The 18,010-nt window shown below is 46.0% G+C and overlaps 1 long non-coding RNA gene across 1 annotated transcript in view; it reads left to right on the top strand.

The window, feature by feature from the left end:
• Positions 1-18,010, top strand: part of LOC135184050 (uncharacterized) — a 37,780-nt gene extending 19,770 nt beyond the window's left edge. The window contains exons 2-3 of the long non-coding RNA XR_010305836.1: positions 14,020-14,360; positions 15,663-18,010. This is a non-coding gene — a long non-coding RNA (uncharacterized LOC135184050). The remainder of the gene's footprint in view (positions 1-14,019; positions 14,361-15,662) is intronic.

The following is an 18,010-nucleotide window of genomic DNA, read 5'->3' as shown; positions in this document are numbered from 1 at the left end:
TGTGGGCCTCCATTGGACTCTCTCCATCAAGTCCCTGTCTCTCTCGAGATGGGGAGCCCAAAACTGGACATAATATTGCAGGTATGGTCCCAGCAGGGCAGAGTAGGGACGGTGAAGAACCTCCCTGGACCTGCTGGACACACTTTTCTTGATAGACCCCAGGATGCCATTGGCCCGCTTCACCACAAGAGCACATTGCTGTCCCACAGAGAAGTTGCTGAAAGACCTCACACTTTGTATATATATATTTATCATTTCTATTTTTTTCTCTTTCATTTCTACTCCTTAGTTTTCCTCTTTATTTCCTCGTTTTTTCCCTCTCAGACAGGTGTGACTTGCTTTTCTTCAGCCAACATAGTGAGCTGGTAAAGATGTCTGGTTACCACTCCAAGCAGAAATGACAAAGGGTTGGTCATGAAAAGGGTGGTTTTAATGCAAACACTACAATCCAGTGTTCATTTTTATTATTTCATTTCCCTTCTCCCCCATTTCCCTCCTTTCCTCTCCATCTCCTATTTCCCTCCATCTTCCTCCTTTCCTCTTTATCTCCTTCCTTTTCCCCATCTTCCTCTTTTCATTTCCATCCTTTTTGTCTCCATCTCCCTTCTTTCAGCACCATATCTGCCCCTTTCCCACTCCACACTGCATTTCCCCTTTTATTCCCCCAAACTCAGAGCACCTGGGTCCTGTTGGACACTCCAGGTGTGACCACTTTGCCCTCCCTGCCCACTCCCCTTTTAAAGCCACCCAGTAAAGGCAAAAGCTCTAAACTTGCCCAACTGGGCAGAGGGATTCTCTTCCTGTCATCACTGGTGAGTCCTTGTGGTGCACACTGGGTGAAGGGGATCAAAGGCTGGGGGGCCTGGTGGCCCCCCAGTTAAGTAGGAAAAGAGGTGATGATTACTCTTACATCACTCATGGGTGTTGGCTGGGCCTTCTTACTTAGGCTGAGCTTCCCTTATGTTTAGCTGCTTCTTTCTGCTCATCACACAATCTTAGAGGTTGGAAGAGACCCCCAGAGATCATCCAGTCCAAGCCTCCTGCCAAGGCAGGATCACCCAAGGTAGTTAGCACAGGAATGCATCCAGGTATGTTTTGAAAGCCTTCAGAGGAGGAGACTCCACAACCTCTCTGGGCAGCCTGTTTCAGTGATCTGTCTCCCTTGCTGTAAAGAAGTTTCTCCTCTCATTGAGGTGAGCTCTTCTGTTTTCTCATTTGTTTCATAGTGGTGCTGGGTTGAAGAGTAAAAACCAAACCTGAGCATGAGGTACTTCAGATCTTGAGTTCAGTCAAACTAAGATTAGTTTCTCATTTTGCACATTCTGAAGCAACCACTACCTGATGTCAGCTGCCTCCTCAGCATTTTTAAACCTCCTTTTCATTTACACAGGGCAGGAAAAAGACATATATATTTTTTGTGCTGATACAGCTTTTATTAAATGTAATAATGGAAAACCTTCTGTGCTTTCAGGTGTTTATGAGAACTTAGGCTCTACCCATCTTTTTCTTGGATATAAATTATCAGTTTTGGTGCAGACTTAAATGCTCAACTGGAGCATGGACTGCTGGGTGGAGGTCCCAAGTGGGGGACACCTTGAATAAGCTGCAGTGGGTAGACTTCCATGGTGTGGTACCAAGCAGCACAGGTATTAAGGTACAAGCTCTGCTGCAACACACAGCAGCTGAGTGTTGGTGTTCATTGAGGCTGCATCTGCTTATTGAAAACAGATCTAAGGAGCAGATGAAGGATGCAGCGAGATGGCAGGAATAGCAAATCTGTTTGCTCAGGGAAGGGTCATTTTCCACAACACCTGCTTGTTATTGTCTTCTGCTCAGTGTGGAGTCCTTTTACAACCTTGTGTTCAGGGGGCTTGGCTGGGCTGCCAAAAAAAACAGAGACTCAGTCTTTATGAGCCATCCCTTCCTCCCTTTTATGTTGTTAGGAATTTCCCCGTGTGTCTCCCTTTCACAAATTCTTTTAATTATGTTGCATCCAAGCGAAAGTAATCCATCCCAGTTTGGCTTCTCCAGTGCTAGCAAATGAAGCTCGTGGCTTTCTCTTCTCTCTTGTCTGTTTTTTAGGGTTTCCAATACATCAGCCCAATGGCCTGCAGAGGAAAAATGATCTCAGGCAAGAACCAATTATCACAGCTGCCTGTGCTGGCTGGGAGGAAATGTTTACCTTGAATTCTACTTAGTCGTGGGGTTTCAATTAGGAAGCAGCAGCACATCTGCTGAACACACACACATGGCAACATGGGTGAGGTGTGATTGCACCCAGCCTAGGTTAAAGGGTTTCTCTGTGACTAGAGCAGCAACGACACAGATCTATGGGTGAAAGAAGGATTCAACACAGCAGTGACTCGAAAGTGTAATCCTGGTACCTCAGCACTGTGCTGCTGCATCTGAGATTGCAGTAAGCACAGAGCTGAGGAAAAGGAGAAATGGTTGAATTATTTCTTTTTTTTTTTTTTTCCTCCTCTGGTAGACTCCCCTTTTGTCAAAATGAAAACTTTCTAGGAGAAAAATCAGCTTACAAAGAACTCAGATTGAGTCCTTCATTTGTTTCCAAATGTCTGTTTAATGAAATCATAGAGCCGTATCAGAATTTGTAAAAGTCAGAATGAAAACAAGATGTAGCCATTTCACCATTAAAAGCAGAGCTGGAAAACAACATTCAACAGCCTGTTCCCCTGTCCCTAAGTGGGATTGAGGATTTTCAGGATACAGATAAAATGCCAAGAAATGTTGGTGTTTCCTTTGTTATGCTTTTGTGGTCTTCCCTGCAATCTCTCTCTTCATATCTCTTTGCTACTGCATGTTATGTGACCTCTGCTCCCTCTGGGGTTTAGCTGATTAGCACAATTAGAAATCTGTATTGGAATATCCCATCCTGGACCCGAGCCCCTTGCAATGAGATACCACCCAGTGGTGTTCTTCTGGTCCTTTCCCAGGCTCCTACCCTTCTCTGGTCCTAATACCACCCAAGATCCTGACACAATCTTTCCATGGCATCTCTGTCACCTCCTTTCTAACCAGGATTTTAACAGTTGACTGAGGATGCATCTTATAGCTGTGCTGGAGAAACTCCTCTATACCTATTAGATGTTCAGACTAAACCCACACCACTGCTGCTATTGTATTTGGCCAAAAATGGCAATTTAATGAAAGCCAAACACTTTGGGGGAATGTATCAATTTCACTATAGTTTCAACAGGCAATTACGGAAACTTTTCCATCCTACATAGTCAAAAACTTTCCTTTTGACCACTGCAGTGGTTGGGTTTTCTACTATGGCTACAACATGCAGATCAGTTGATGTTCAGATTTCTATCTGATGTTTTATAGTGTAAAAGTCAAACCAAACATTTCAGCTTCATTAGTAATTTGCTTTCATTTGTATTTGGAAAGAAGAAAGTCACATATTCATACACTTGCTTCCCTCAAGAGAAATGCTTTGGAGAGCAGTTTTCCCTAATTTCAATGCTCAAAAGTGTCAAGGAAATCTGAGTGCCTTGCTTGCTTTGAACTATAAAGAATAAATGGACTTCTCCACCCCTTGGGCTGTTTCAGAATCTCAGCCAGAGGCCTCTATTAATAACCCAGTGAGATCTTGTATGACACTTTCTTATCCTCATCTCGCAGATGGGAACGCAGCATGGCAGTGATTCACCAAGGTCACCCAACAGCAGAGCTACAGTCAGAGTCCAGTCCTTCTCCTGCCTGCCCACTGACTCTCCTGAACTGGATAATATGCATCATCCTCTTACACAACAGCTTTTCCATTAGTGCATACCAGAAAACTAGGGATTTTCTCATGGAAATTTCCACAGGGAAGGCTCACTTTCCTGGTCACAAATATCTCTCTTGAGAAATGCTGCTTTGTCTATAAGGAAGTTTGAAACTGCAGGGAAGTGGAGGTTACCTTCCAGTTCTCCTTCTTCTCCCCCACGTTTCCCAGTTGGAGAGGCAATCTGCACAAGCAGAGCTAACCATGCAGCTGCAGAGATTTGGTAATAGACTATTTCTGCTAGCATATGAGCCAAGACTACAAGACATACATACACACTGGCAGCACTTACTACTGCTAGCTGTGCCAAGGGAGTGCTAGTAAAATCTTCAGGCTACATCCAGTTATCTTGTGTTGTTGCAAGTGCCATAGCATGTCCTGTAAAGCTGCATGGTTTGAGAATTAAAGAAAGCCCAGTGAAGTCATCCTTTCAAACTCCCTTGCCTGAGAAGTCTGGTGCATTAAGCTTCTCAGACCAAATCCCCAGAATCTCAGAGGAATAATAAAGATGATGTTATCACCATCAGGTCTGAGAAACTGTTCCAAGCTACTTTCTGATCTGTCACCTTCAGGAATTTCAGGTCTAATTTCCCTCTGCCAACTGCTGGAAATTGCTGGTGGTGAGTGTCACTTGTCTCATACAGGAGATGTGAGGGAGATGACTTCAGAGAATTCCTGTTAATTTTTGAGCAATTGCTTGGGGTGTGCTCTGTTGGAATAAGCAGCTGGGGTGGCAGCAAATAGGACCAGACTGTTGCTCATCAAGTTTCATTGTGGCTATATGCTTGATCACACTAACCCAAAACAAGGCTAGTACCAGCTCACAGCCTCTCTGCAGAACTGAGTGTGGCCAACATAAAGACCACAGATCAAGAGAGCTGTATGCGAGGGCAGGCAACGAGGCAAAAGGTGGAAGGGGTAGTCCAGCTTTTCAGTGTGTCAGGGCAGCCTCATGGCTGTTGAATTATTATTTAAGGAAGAAATAATCATTCTTCCAATGTCTGTATTCTGCAGTGACAGTAGATGCAACCAATCCAGTGGATCAGTGACACTGATGTGACAGTAGCTATCAACATCATGGGACCCCATAATGGGGACAACCTTGCTCCCTCTCTTCTGGAACAGGCTGCTGGATTCACCAATCCTGGAGGTACTTAGAAGAGATGTAGATAGGGTGCTTAGGAACATGGTGAGTGGTGGACTTGGCAGTGCTAGATTAACAGTTGATCTTAAGGCCTTTTCCAACCTGTATGATTTGGTGACTTTGTTTCATGGAGCAGAATGGAGGGGCAAAAGCACTGTTAAGACAGTTGTGAATGTGATTGGACAGAAGACTGCCAAATGAGCCCCTGGGAGACCCTAAAGACTGTGTCCTGTAGAAACTCTGACATGAGTAGGGCTCTTAAGTGCCTGTTTGACTCAGCATATTATGCATCATGGGAAGAGGTGGCTACACTTCACATGGGTACTCTTTGTGAAGGCAGGGCTGGGCAAAGCCAATTAGGCAGCAGCAGCTGCCCATGAATGCTTGGCTGAGCTACCTGGTTGGCTGAAGAAGCAAGCAAGGATGGGTGGATAAAGACAGACAAATGTACACATGTAGGTGAATAGAGTGACCTCAGAGCAGTCATTTCCTACTGAATTTCTCCCATTTTCTTTATGAAAATGGTTAATTGGGATGCTGGTCTGAGATGGAGCTTGACCAGATGAGGGTACTTTTCCACTAGGAGAGCTTTTAAGGGCCTAACAACACAAATGCCTAGGGTTGTGGGGCTCTTAGAGGTGGCTGGAGGGTGTTCAATGCATAGATTGTTTACTGCTAGTTAGCACTGAGCAGGCAGCTTGTGCTGCAGCTAGTATTAGGTGAGGTTTCTTCTAGCACGTATGGGAAAAGCTGCTCTTGACACAAACTGCTCTCTGATCACTTCTTCAGCAAATGCTGTTAATGAATTTGTCTTCTCCAGAGAGCATGCAGGATATCTGTCTCTCACATTAAAGGTGTGAATTAGAAGGGAAACAGTTTTCCTGTGTTCTTAAAGAGTTGAATCTGAGTGACTGATAGGTTGGGTGCTGACCAGAGCTTGGTTTTGGAGAGGTTTGACAGGGACACAAGTAACAACTAGAACAGACATTTTACTTTATATCAGCGTTGGACCCTCATGGATGCTCCCTGGGCTATGAACCAACATAGCACATTTTCATCACCAAAAGTAAAAGCTCTCTTCACTGTTATGCTGGTGGCTAACCCAGTCTGCCCATGTGAGGGGAATCTCACAAGGGAATACTTATTTAAGGATAGGAATAGACATCTATTTTAAACTCCCCCAAAGTGAGATCATCTGCATGAAAATAGGTATGTGTATGCCAGGATAAAAGTGTCCATGTGGGAAGCTACACCAGTACATGCAGATGTCCAAGAAATCATGCCCTAGGTCCATTTAGCTAATCCATCCAGACAAGTACACAGAGATGACAACCAGTGCACGTTGTTGTGCATCGAATGAAGCTACCCACGTTTGAAACAGTCCCTCATGGCTCCTCTTCTTGTTGCTGCTTGCTTATATCTTTGTACATAATAGCAATTTTCTACTTGGCAGCCTGTGGCTCTGTTGGACCAGTGTATGACTCCTGCAGGGTTGCCATCAACTGATCTAGTTTTCTGTGTGTCTGCTTAAACGCAATTAAGTGGTCACTGTTCCAGCACTCTCATGGCTTGCAGCTCTGTGTATTGTATCTTGACACTCTGTAGCATTTAGCATTTAGGAAGTTGAGAACCTCAGGTTTAAGGGGCTCCTAGGCTGTAGCAAGGAAGGGCTTGCAAACCTAACTAAATATCCCCTGTACCTCAGATTCTTGGGATATGCTATGATTGTGCTAACTCATAGGCACCCCAGCTAAACAGTGCAATGGAAATTACCATGGAAAATGAACCCAGCTCAGGAGTGGCATCACAGCAATATTTTTTTCAGGTTCTGTTTACTGTTACATGAATGAAATTTAGCACCATAGCTTAATTTCACAAACCAGGGGACTTTTATTCCAAGGAAACTGAAGTGAAATTAAATATTTCTCGACTTGTGGGAGGTTTTTTTTTGTTGGTTGCTCCAAAGGGGAAATGGATTCTCCAGAATGGTTTCCCACAGAAAACTCTAAGTTTGCAGGAATTGCATTTGCCTGCCCAAAAGAGCTATTTCAGTGGAAAACTCCCAGCCAGCTCTGAAGCTCAGTTATTTAGGGGTGAGCCAATGTAGAGATGTCAGTGATGCAGACAGCTATTGGCTAAGTTAGCTGCAGAATTTGATTTCTTGCATATTCTGTCCTTAACAGAAACAGAACCATTGACAGACTTGGTGGTTATTTATGTTTTGGGAAAACACTCTTAGTTTGGGGAAAGACTTTGTCAGTCCCTTATGCCCAAGGAAAGATTTCATGAATGCAGTAGTTTCTCCACCTGATAACTGCCCCAAAACAATATGTTGAGGTGACAGAGGCTCCATCTCTGTCTTGTAAGCCTTCTCCTAGCTGTGCTGTGGGACATGGCCCTATGTCATAGTTGTTTGGGCACAGCATGAGGCAGCATGTGGGCATCTACCCACCCATGGAGTCCAGGCTGCTCTCTAGCCCCCACACCACCTCTTCTTGAACTCTCTGATGAGGACCTTACTGCAGCTATTTCAATGGCTGTAAATGACCTTACTCGCATGAGGTGATGCTGTTAATTGTGTCACACAAAGACAAATCTACAACGTGGAGCAACAGTACAAAATATTCCTACTTGACATAACGTGACATCTCCACTCAGCAGGCTGCCTGTAAAGCACTGCCAGCTCCATGCCCCAGGCAGATGGGCTCTTCCCATCTACCAGCAAAGGTTGTGGTTATCTGTACTGACGAGCTGAAAGAAGTGAGTGCTCACTGCCTGCGAGCCAGAGCCTCAAAACTAACCTACATCACTCCAAGTGGATGGAAAAATTGTCTGTAGATGCCCAAGTGTTGAGAGACCTGGTTTTCTGTGTTGGTGGCAATACAGTTTCTAGTGGGAAAAAAAATCTTCTACTAGCACCTGAAAACATTACTTATCCAGGAGGGAATTTGCCCAAGATGTATTGGCTGAAGATGGAGCAATGACTTAGGTGCATGGTGGCCTCCAGCTAATCGTCTTTGTCGCTCTGCTGCTCCTGGTTTTCATCAGCTTTTAGTCATCCCTCATCTGGAGAGGATCAAGACAAGTGACGGTGCTGTGGCTCAGACACTTGAGGGTCAATCTGTAGCCTGGAGACAGCCCTCACCTTTTGTATGTGACCTGGAAAGCTTGAAGGGGAAATGGGAGACAGATAGTTACAGTGGCATTTGCTTAATGGAGCGAGCAGGTATGACCAGACCTGTAATTTCCCAAAGGTCAAAGGCACAGCTGAAAGCAGCTCTTTAGCACTGAGCCAGATCATTTCAGCATGCATTTCCCACACCATTTCTTTCCAAAGAAAAGCCAAACTGACCTGACATCTCCTAGGGCATCATCAGAGCTGGGCTGGATTATCACTCTACCAAACTTATGGTTTTCCCTTCCCTGTTCCTGCCACTTGTTGAACTTCAAAGTTCAGTTGGAAGAAAAGCCTAAACAGAGTTTCCAGCTGAGGAGATGTCAGCCAGATGTAGGGACATTCTGATGGGGAATGCCTAATAGTTTGGCTGTCCTTACCCCAAGAAAGGAAGTCCAAATTCAGCTGTCCAGGAGCTTCTTGGGTCTAAGAGGCACTCCTACACTGAAATTTCAGCAGAAGGTGTTTCGGGACAGCTTCAGCCCCTTCTGTAAAACTCTTTTGCAATCAATGCTTTCAGGAAAAAGTGAGTCTAAGTTGGGTGCCAGTGAAGTACTGCTAAAACAAAACCAAGTTCATGAATGATTAGTTTAAACAACAAGTAAGTGAAATGCCCACCTTGGCATATAAGTGCTTTTCCATTTCATGGCTTTCCAGTCATTTCCAAGGCTGTTGCTGTGTAAATCCCCTGAGCAAACATCTCACAGTACTGTCCCCTTGCTCACCACATGGCGTCCAAGAGTCTATACATCCAGCCATCTCTGTCTCCCTTTCAGGTTCAGCTCTTCTGGCTAGCCACCTCCAACAAGGATACTTTCCAACATTTATAGCAGTTAATCTCTTGGCTGTGTTCAGTATAGTCCTGTAGTTTTCGTCAGAACAGGAAAGAACATCCGTGACATCCACAGGCAGCACGTTGGTAGGCAAAAGGTGTGCCAGAAAGGGCTAATCCTTTTTCTCTCCTCCTCCATCTTGCTGAGCAGTGCTTAGTGATGTGGGCCACTGTGGAAGGACTTCTTGCTAACAGGACATGAACTGATAAGAATGAGCAAACCCATGCTGCTGAGTATCCTTGAATCCATCTCGGAGGCAGGAAACCATGTGGTGGGTGGCACCCCCTACATGCAGCTGCAGGAGGCAGAGCCAGCCAGCCTCAGGGGGCTGACCCTACAGGTTGTTATTGTAAAGTTAGCCTATCTGTACCACACACATAACCTTGAGCCAATCTGTACTCTCCACATGTACCAATCTTGAGCTAAGTAAGCGGTGCACGCCTCTTCCAAGCAAGCATAGAAGTCAGTGTAACACAGAAATAAACTGGAGAACGATTATCTAACCATATTGGTGGCCCAAAAGTCATTCATTCCAGGGTGCAACGCTGGCAGGCCACACTCTTGCTTCAACTATGTTTCTAGCTGTCTTTGTAGACATTCAGCACATGACTTTCATTGTGTTGGGGTTTTCTTTTGCTAGTGGTAAAAAAAAAAAAGCCAGGTCTGCTTCATTGATGCTGTCCATGCTAATGCACAGTGCTGTGCACTCTTTTGGGGAAGTGCTGTCAACGGCAGGTTTCAGGGCCATGAGGTGGCAACAGGTGGGAGGCTGCCCAGGGAGGTGGTGGAAGCACTGTCCCTGGAGGTCTTCAAGACAAGACTGGATGAGGCACTTGGTGCTATGGTCTAGTTGACTGGCTAGGGCTAGGGGATAGGTTGGAATGGATGATCTTGGAGGTCTCTTGCAATCTAGTTGATTCTATGATTCTACCACTTCCAGGTCAGAGAAAACCAAAGGATTTGCATGGATCGAGCAGTTGCTCCTAGTGCTAGTTTGTAGGTGGAAACCTTTGGTTTTGAAGGGTTCCCATGGCTTCTCCAAAGCAGGGCAAGTTCAGAGAGTGGTCAAAGCCCTTGCCACAAGGATAAAACTTGCCTTGACAGATCCAAGGCAGAAAAATGCCTGCAGGCATGCTTGTTGCTTTTCACAGTAGCTCTTGAATATTCAGAGTCCAAAAGCTTCTGGGTACCCAGGGCACCCTTTCTTTGCTGTGGATGCATGTGATACCCCTAAGTGTGGTCCAACAAGTGGTGGGAGGAGCTGGCACATCCTGAGTCCCCATGGACACCTCATTTTAGTGATTTGTCAGGGTGTGGCATCCCTGAAACTGGAGCTGCTTGGCATCAGCTTGGCTGTGGCGGGCTTGTGTGATCGTCTTCCTTCTCATGCTCCTTCACATGGCCAAAGAGCTGGCCCTGGTTAAAATTACCCTGGTATAATGCCTTGGGGCTTTTATTTTTTGCCGCTGCCTATGGAAGGCAGCTGTCAATTAGCAGCTGAAAAAATAGCCTGCAGTGCTAATGAGAGCAAATCTAATAGAGACCTCTTCCAAATTGTTTCCATCCATTTTTCAGGGCTTTTAATTGCTGTCATATTAGAAGGATGCCAGAAGGAAAAACATAGCGGGGAAGCTCCATTTGGAGGTAGATTCCTCTCTGCCACGATTAACTTAGACACCACCCTCCCTCCTGAATTTCATTTACAAGAGTTTCTCGGGTTGTTTCCAAAGTTACACTTGGAGCTGGGCCCTGGCCAGCTCCTGCAATCCCTATTCCCCTGGATGAGACCAGGATGTTATACCAACCACCACAACTGGAGTGAAGGCTGGGGACAGATTCTGTCTCCCACCCACCTGCAGTGCTTGAGTTTTATTTCTTAATTTATTATTTTTTTAAAGGAATGCAGTGGAAAAGGGAATATTATGTACTGAAGCAGCAATGCTAAAATACTTACTATTTCTGAATCCTTACCAAGGAAAAGGATTCCTAATTATCATGTGATAGAACCCCACTGCATTAGGCTCTGCAGCAGGCAGACAGTGAGAGGAAAACAAGGCAGAGAGTGGAAGATGGAGAGGACAGCAAGAACAAGAAAACAAAATGATTTATGAAACTCTTCTCTATAGACAGAGAGGCTTACCTCTAATCCCAGCATGTATTTGCACATATCCAGCTATCCATCTCTGGCAGTGGATGTATTTACCTGAGGGGCTTTTCTTAGGCTCGCTGTTTGAAATGAGGGGTGAATGGCTGCTGTCTGATGGTTACAGTTGTGTTTGATGGTTACAGCTGTGTTTTTTTGTGTGGAAGGATTAGTGCTTCTTGCATGATGCAGGCAGCCTATGATGTATTATATCTCCCAGCATTCATTTTCTTCCTCTCAAAAGCTTGTGGTTCCGTAAACATTATTGTCTATGTAGGCTTGTCTGCCTACATCACCATCCTGGTTCAAAGGTATCCATCATCTGAGGCCCTGCTCCTGCAGTGTCTGGCCTTGTATGGTTATTTGCTTCTGGATCCAAGCCATGGTGTTTTAAACCTGTGTAGATGTGCTTTGTCCAACCCTTAGCTAATACAAACGCTACAGGACTGTGGTGGGCAAGAGAACACATACACTTGAAGACACTTGAGAAATAAAGATTAAAAGCATGTGCTATATGGAGATAAGGGTGCTTGTGCTTGGTGTTACCCTGGGGTACGCTAGAGTTGATGCTTAACTTGGTGAATAGGCTGATTGAACCACAAATAATACAGGAGTTATCAGAGAAGGCATCTGGCTAGGCTTTGGGGCTGATATATGCTCTTTAGTAACCCATTTCACAGTTAATAAGGTACCCAAGAGTTTGCACAAGCATATTAGTGCCGCAGAAGTGCTCAGACTGGAACACCTCTGCTATGAGGACAGGCTGAGAGAGTTGGGGTTGTTTGCTCTGAAGAAGAGAAGGCTTTGGGGAGACCTTGTTGCAGCCTTTCAATGCTTAAAAAGGCCTATAAGAAAGATGGAGACAGGCTTTTTAATGGGGTCCATTGTGACAGGACAACAGGTGATGGTTTTAAACTAAAAGAGAATAAATAAAGGCTAGATACAAGGCAGAAATTCATTACAATGAGAGTAGTGAAAAACTGGCCCAGGGAAGTGGTAGAAGTGTCATCCCTGGAAGCACTCCAGGTCAGATTGGATAGGGGCTCTTAACAACCTGATCTAGCTGAAGATGTTCCTGCTTACTGCAGGGGGCTTGGACTGGATGACCTTTAAAGGTCCCTTCCAACCAGAACCATTCTATGATTCTTTATTGCAGGAGAGAACTAAGGGTTCCTCTGCATAAAGGTAGCATCAGCACAGAGTTTATAAATATAGACCACTAATCAAGTCTTGGATCAAGAAGGCAGATTTTGCAAAAGGTTGGGTTGAGGGCAAGTCAGTCCAGCATGTCCTAACACAGCCATTACAAGTACTTTAGAAGTGACCTAGTGGGTTTGTGACAGCAACCACAAGAACCATTGTAGTGGCCCTGGCACTGGGATGGGATCTTCCTGCTGCCGGTGGCAGATAAGGAAGCCCAAAGCAAACAAATTCATCTCCATGCTGCTGCCACAAGTTCAATGCCTCTGCAAGATCTCAGCCACTCCCAGGGTCAGCTACAAGCCTCAAGGGATGCTGCAACCCATAAAAAAGTTCCCTGGGTGGAGTGCATTTTGCTTGGACCCACTGTAAATCACTTGGTGGGAAGGGAGGGGATGTGGTTTCCTGATGTGGTGGAGCCTTCTGGGATTGAGTTACATTAATTAAAGTCTGATTCATTATTTCTGTCTGTAGGGTAGTGCATGCTGGTGCCAGGGGCTGAAATCCCACCTGGGGAGGCTGCTGCCATGAATTTTCCAGTGGAGGGCTGCCCCTTCCTGGGGACATGGGGCCAGGTCATCCATGCAGTGGGGCACAACCTCTGTTGTCTGCTGCTCAGGGTGTCAGGATCAATGCTGGTGGAAAGGATATAGGTATTGGGTGTAAGAGGCTGCAGGACAAAGGGGCAGCACATCTTTTTTGGGCTCAATTAAAAGAGAAAGCATTTCCTCGTGTCTTTGCCATGACATTTGGCCCATCCTGCATTTCCACAGCGTGGCTTAAAGAGGGGCAAATGCATCAAGTGCATCAACCTTGGGACAGTAGCAGCTTAGCAAAACAAACTTTCTCCAGCTGCACTGGCCTGGAAACAAGTTGGCTCAGCTGCTTCCTGAGCTGGCCTGTCTCTCTAGACCTGCCCCACAAATCTGGGCCAGATTGGAACAAACCAGGGATGATCCTGACCAAGAGAACATGCTGTTCAAGGAGCCCTGCCTACCAGGGCCTAGGAGAAGCACATGGAGTGTTTTTGTCTTAGCGAGCTGTCCTGTATACCCCTAAATTCCTCTCCCTCTGTGGTTTGAATGGGAGAGGAAAGGCACAAAAAGACCTGTTTCCAACCCCCCCCCCACCCTGCAGGTGTGAAGGGGTGAGCAAGGGGTCCTGCAGGCACGAGGGGTGCCCATGCAGTGCCCGCGCTGGAATCGGGCTGGGATTGGCTGTGGTCTGTGCGCCTAAGGCAGTGGTAACTCTGCTCTTTGTCTAGGGAGGGTATAAATATTGGGGGACTTCCTGCCTTGGGGTTCCCACCCTAGAGTTTGCCCCTGCCTGGGAGTTCTCCCCCCTCACCCCGAAGAGATCCTGCAGCAGGAGCCCCTGGCGCTCTGCTCCGAAGGATGGCTTCCACCTTAAGCACCCTTTATGCAGGCTCAATAGGCCTTTACAACCTTCTTTCAGCCAGCCTGGCTCACCTGTGAGTAACTCTGCCTCAGCTTTATTATTAAGTGGAAAAGCTATAATTTAATAGCTAAAGCCTTTCCCAACTTCTGACTTCCAAGACAGTCAAATTACCTCTGGTATCCTTGTAGATCTTCTCAATCGAAACTGAACCTGCTAATTAAAACTAAGTTAATTTCTGTATACAGTTTGGGGGTGGATTTTGGGAAAATAAAATAACTCTACTTTTCTATAAATTCCTGACTTGGCCACGTTAATTCCCTGCCTTTACAACACAAGCCTCCTCTGGAGCCAGTGTGGACTGCTACTCAGCACAACCAGGTTGGGAAGTCCTGTAGATCTGACCTGAAGACCTGGCTGTAGTTGGACAAGCTTGCAATGGGAGAATAAGCTCAACAGCAAAGGGAGAATGGAGGAGAAAACCAGAGGAGGACCTCATCCATGACCCTGACGCTCTACAGGACCACTTTAAGTACCTTCACCCCCTCTTCCTGTCCTCTCTGGAGACTCTTCCAGTGTTTGGGCACTGATGACTTTCGTTGCAGGTGTGAAACACCCCAGCTGAAACTTTTGCCTCCCCATGAAATAAATCTGCATTGTGGTGGCTGGTTACTTCACCTGTAAGTTGCCCTCAGAAAATGAAGCCCTTTCTTAACCTCCAGACCGATGGACTACCAAATGCTTGGCAAGGCAGAGAGGACCTGGGCCATTTATTTCATCCATCTCTCCTGCTTCCCCAAACCTTGTTTACTCAGACCATCTGTGAGGTCATGAACCCCCAGCATTGCTGCAAGCCCATGTGCAGAGGGAAGATGACAGGGACAGAGTGGTCCGAGCACCAAGCCAGCCATCTGTTTCACTGAATGCCACGTGTGCTCTCTATTTTTAAAGGCAACAAGACAAAACAACCCCTTGTGAGGTAACAACTCGCAAAGTCCTACAGAGTCAGCTCCTCCACTGCAGTGTGTCTGATGGTCAGGGTTCAAAATCAGAGCTGCACAGCCCAGGAGAGCCAGGCACACGCACACAAATAAAAGAGTTGTGTTTGCCTTACAAGTGCAGGTATGGCCCTGGATAAGAAGGGAAATGTCAGGAGAGGGTTCCAGGCTTTATATATGTTCAACAAGCAAAAGCAGGGAATAGAAACCCATGGGGTCAGAGAAGCCCCAGGAGGCAGCTCAGAGCGGAGAAAGGTTTCAGGTATATGCTGATGTTTTGGTTAGCATATGGTTGTGGAGGCTCTTTTGCAACTCTATTTCCAGTTTTCTGCTCAAACATCTGCTGTGTAAAGTTTCATACCTGTGTCTAGTCAGTGTTTAGTGTGGACTCAGGTGTTACCAGTGAGCTAGAGGAGGGCAAACTTTGTTCCTTGGTGTCAGTAAGCAGAAAAGGTCTTGGAGCAGCAGGATTGCTCCCTGGTGCAAAAAGGGGACATCCAGGAAAATGCATCCCAAACAAACTTGAATACTATGCAGGTACACCCAGAGGTGCTGTATTTGTACCAAGAACAGCAGGAGGATGCACAGCAGGTGATTAGGGTCCACCCACCCCCAAAAAAGCTCTCGTGTCAGACTTGTTAAGGACTCACCATGGGACTGCATTTTCTCCCTCTCCCTTGATGAAAAAGGTGCTGGACTTAGGTGTGAGGTGAGGGCTCTTCACTCCTATTTAACAGACTAAATCTAAGTTTTTTCAAGCTGAGATGAAGCAAACATTTTATTCAGCCAAGCTGCTGGCAATCTTCCTGGGGGCAGCTGGACAGAGGCACTGGTGTCAGTCCTTGCAGTCCTCCTTTGCATACAGTCCCCTTGCCTGCAGAGCTGGAAAACAAGTCAGTTATATCCTTCATTTGGCCACCCCACCTTTGACTGGCAGGGTGCAAGCAAGCTCAGTGACCCAGCTGTGCTCTGTCTTTACGCTAGGGACTGATATCAGCATCAAAACATCTCCTGGTTGGTGCAAGAAGAAGCATTCCTGCAATGCCTGGGGCCTGATGCAGTCTGGAGGAGATCAACACTCACAGCCTTGGAGAGAGGCAGCATTGAGGACACTTCTTCATTGGCAAGTAAACACAAACTCGTTTTCTTGCCTGCCTTTCTGGGGATTTCTGTCAAAATCAGCCACAGGCTTGGACTAAGCCTAACCCAGCACTTCTCTGCAAGCTGACAGGTGTAATATGGGACTTGATGATCTCCTATTGTCTAAGATATCTTTTCCTGTCTTCTAAGATTATTCTCTAAAGAGGAGTGCTCACTGTCAGCCTCAGGTAGTTTCAGGTGTCCTGGAGAAGGTTGTTAAAAGACTTGCTGGTGGCTTAAACCTGTGGTGAAAATTACGATGTGTCAAAGAGGTGCCTGCACGAGGAGGGGGACTTGTTGGGAGATGGCTGTGCCATGATCTCAGACACACTCCATCCTCCCCTCCACCTGGGAATGGCACAAGGCGCTCATCTCTCCAGGCTGAAGCCTCTGCAGGTGTTAAAGAAATCAACTGAACAGCCTCCTGTTAGTGTTTTTCCATCTGCCTGTGCTCAACAGCTCATACTTTTCAAGCTGTGAGATAGGCGTGAAGACTAAGAGGGCATTGCCAGGGCACCCAGAAACCTGAATAACCCACAGGTGGGATTGAGTTGGGTCTGGGACTGCACACTGCTGGAATCTTCCAAGGCATGGACTTGGAAGTGACAACTCCAATGAAGTTCAGCGAGAGGAAAAAATGCAGCAAGCCTCCAGGCTTATGTCAGTGGAGCAGCAGGAGAAAAAGTGATTTCTTCCAAGAAACCTCACTTAAACCTCCCGTCCAAATTACTTTCTGTGCCTTTGCTCATCTGCTGTTGAGCAAGAATCTCCAGGAGGAATGGTTTTCTTCTCAAGAAATGCAGTGGTTTCACAGGGAAGGGAAAGATGTGGGCAACAGCCAGGTTTGGGGGTCATTTGCTAAGAAGTGGAGCTTTCTATCTCAGCCTGAAATCTAGAAATCTTTTTACCTCTTCCCACATAAAAAAAGCCTCCCACTGTTTATCCCAGGTGCCCTCAAGCTTGCCAGGACCTTGATGAAAATTACATCAGGGAGAAGACAGTTCCTTGCACCATCTCCAGGCTCCTGAGAACCCTCACGTCAATCCTATCCATGCACAAGTGCCTTTACATCTCTTCTGAGCCTGGATTGAGGCTCCCATAGGTGCACCTGTATTCAGGTCTAAATCCCTTGTCTTTCATTAAGGGTTAAGCAGGTACTTAAAGACAGGTGATGCTGGATGTTTTCCACCTCCTGACATGCCCTTTCCCTGCAGGAGGAGGCTTCTTGCATCAATAAGTCCTTCTGGAAATGTGTTGGGGTTATGTCATCTCCCTCACCTGACAATCCCACTCACTTCAAGGGAGCACTTGGCTCTGGATCCACTTCTATAATCAGCTCTATAAATGAAAGAAGAGGGAAAATGATAAATGACACCCAGAGTTATCCAGCCAGCCAGGGTAGATTACTCACAGGCACTCTGCATAAGTGACCTTGAAAATAAATTCCAGCTAAATTCTTTAGAAAACTTTAGGGGGGGTGGTGATGAAGAGGTGGAATAAATGGAGCTTAAAATTCATTCTCCCAGACTTTTTAACTCCCATCCAGCAGAAAAAGGAGAGGTCAGTCCCATGTGTCCCCTGGAAAGGGCAGAATGTGATGTCAATAATAAGCATCTATCACCTGTGAGGATTTCCAAAAGCAATCAGGGCTCACCAGCCCTCCAAGAGTGTTTTGCAACCACTTGGAGGGAAACTGGAGCAGATACAAGGGCTTTGAAAATTCATCTCTAGAAATGTGCTTCATCAGGACAAAACAGAACTTAATTAGGGCCGGCTGGAAGGTTTTTGGGGTTTCTTTCCTTTGCAAAGCTCCTCTCGTGCAAAAGAGATCTTTGGTCAGAATGGGAAGGGGATTAGGGATTTTAGAAACAAGGCAGATGCTGTCATCTAAAATGTGTTCTTCAAGGAAAAAAGGCTCCTTTGGGAACTTTGAGGTGATTTAGTTATTTATTAATTTGACTGCCAATGAAACATTTTTTTTTTACACAAAACTGCTCTGGAAATGGAGCCTTTCCAGGCGTGGTGAGGTGATGGATGGATGGATATTTTGTATGGAAATCAGTTAAAAACTCTCAGCCTCTCATTCAAGCGGGAAACTTCAATTGCTGGGCACAGCAGTTGATCAGTTCACCCTCGTGCTTTACACGGAACAACCACCTCCAGTAACCTAATAAAGATAAGTTTTTAATGTA

The sequence above is a fragment of the Pogoniulus pusillus genome, chromosome 2 (assembly GCF_015220805.1).
Source record: "Pogoniulus pusillus isolate bPogPus1 chromosome 2, bPogPus1.pri, whole genome shotgun sequence".
Classification (NCBI taxonomy): domain Eukaryota; kingdom Metazoa; phylum Chordata; class Aves; order Piciformes; family Lybiidae; genus Pogoniulus; species Pogoniulus pusillus.
This window is presented reverse-complemented; position numbering and strand designations above follow the sequence as displayed.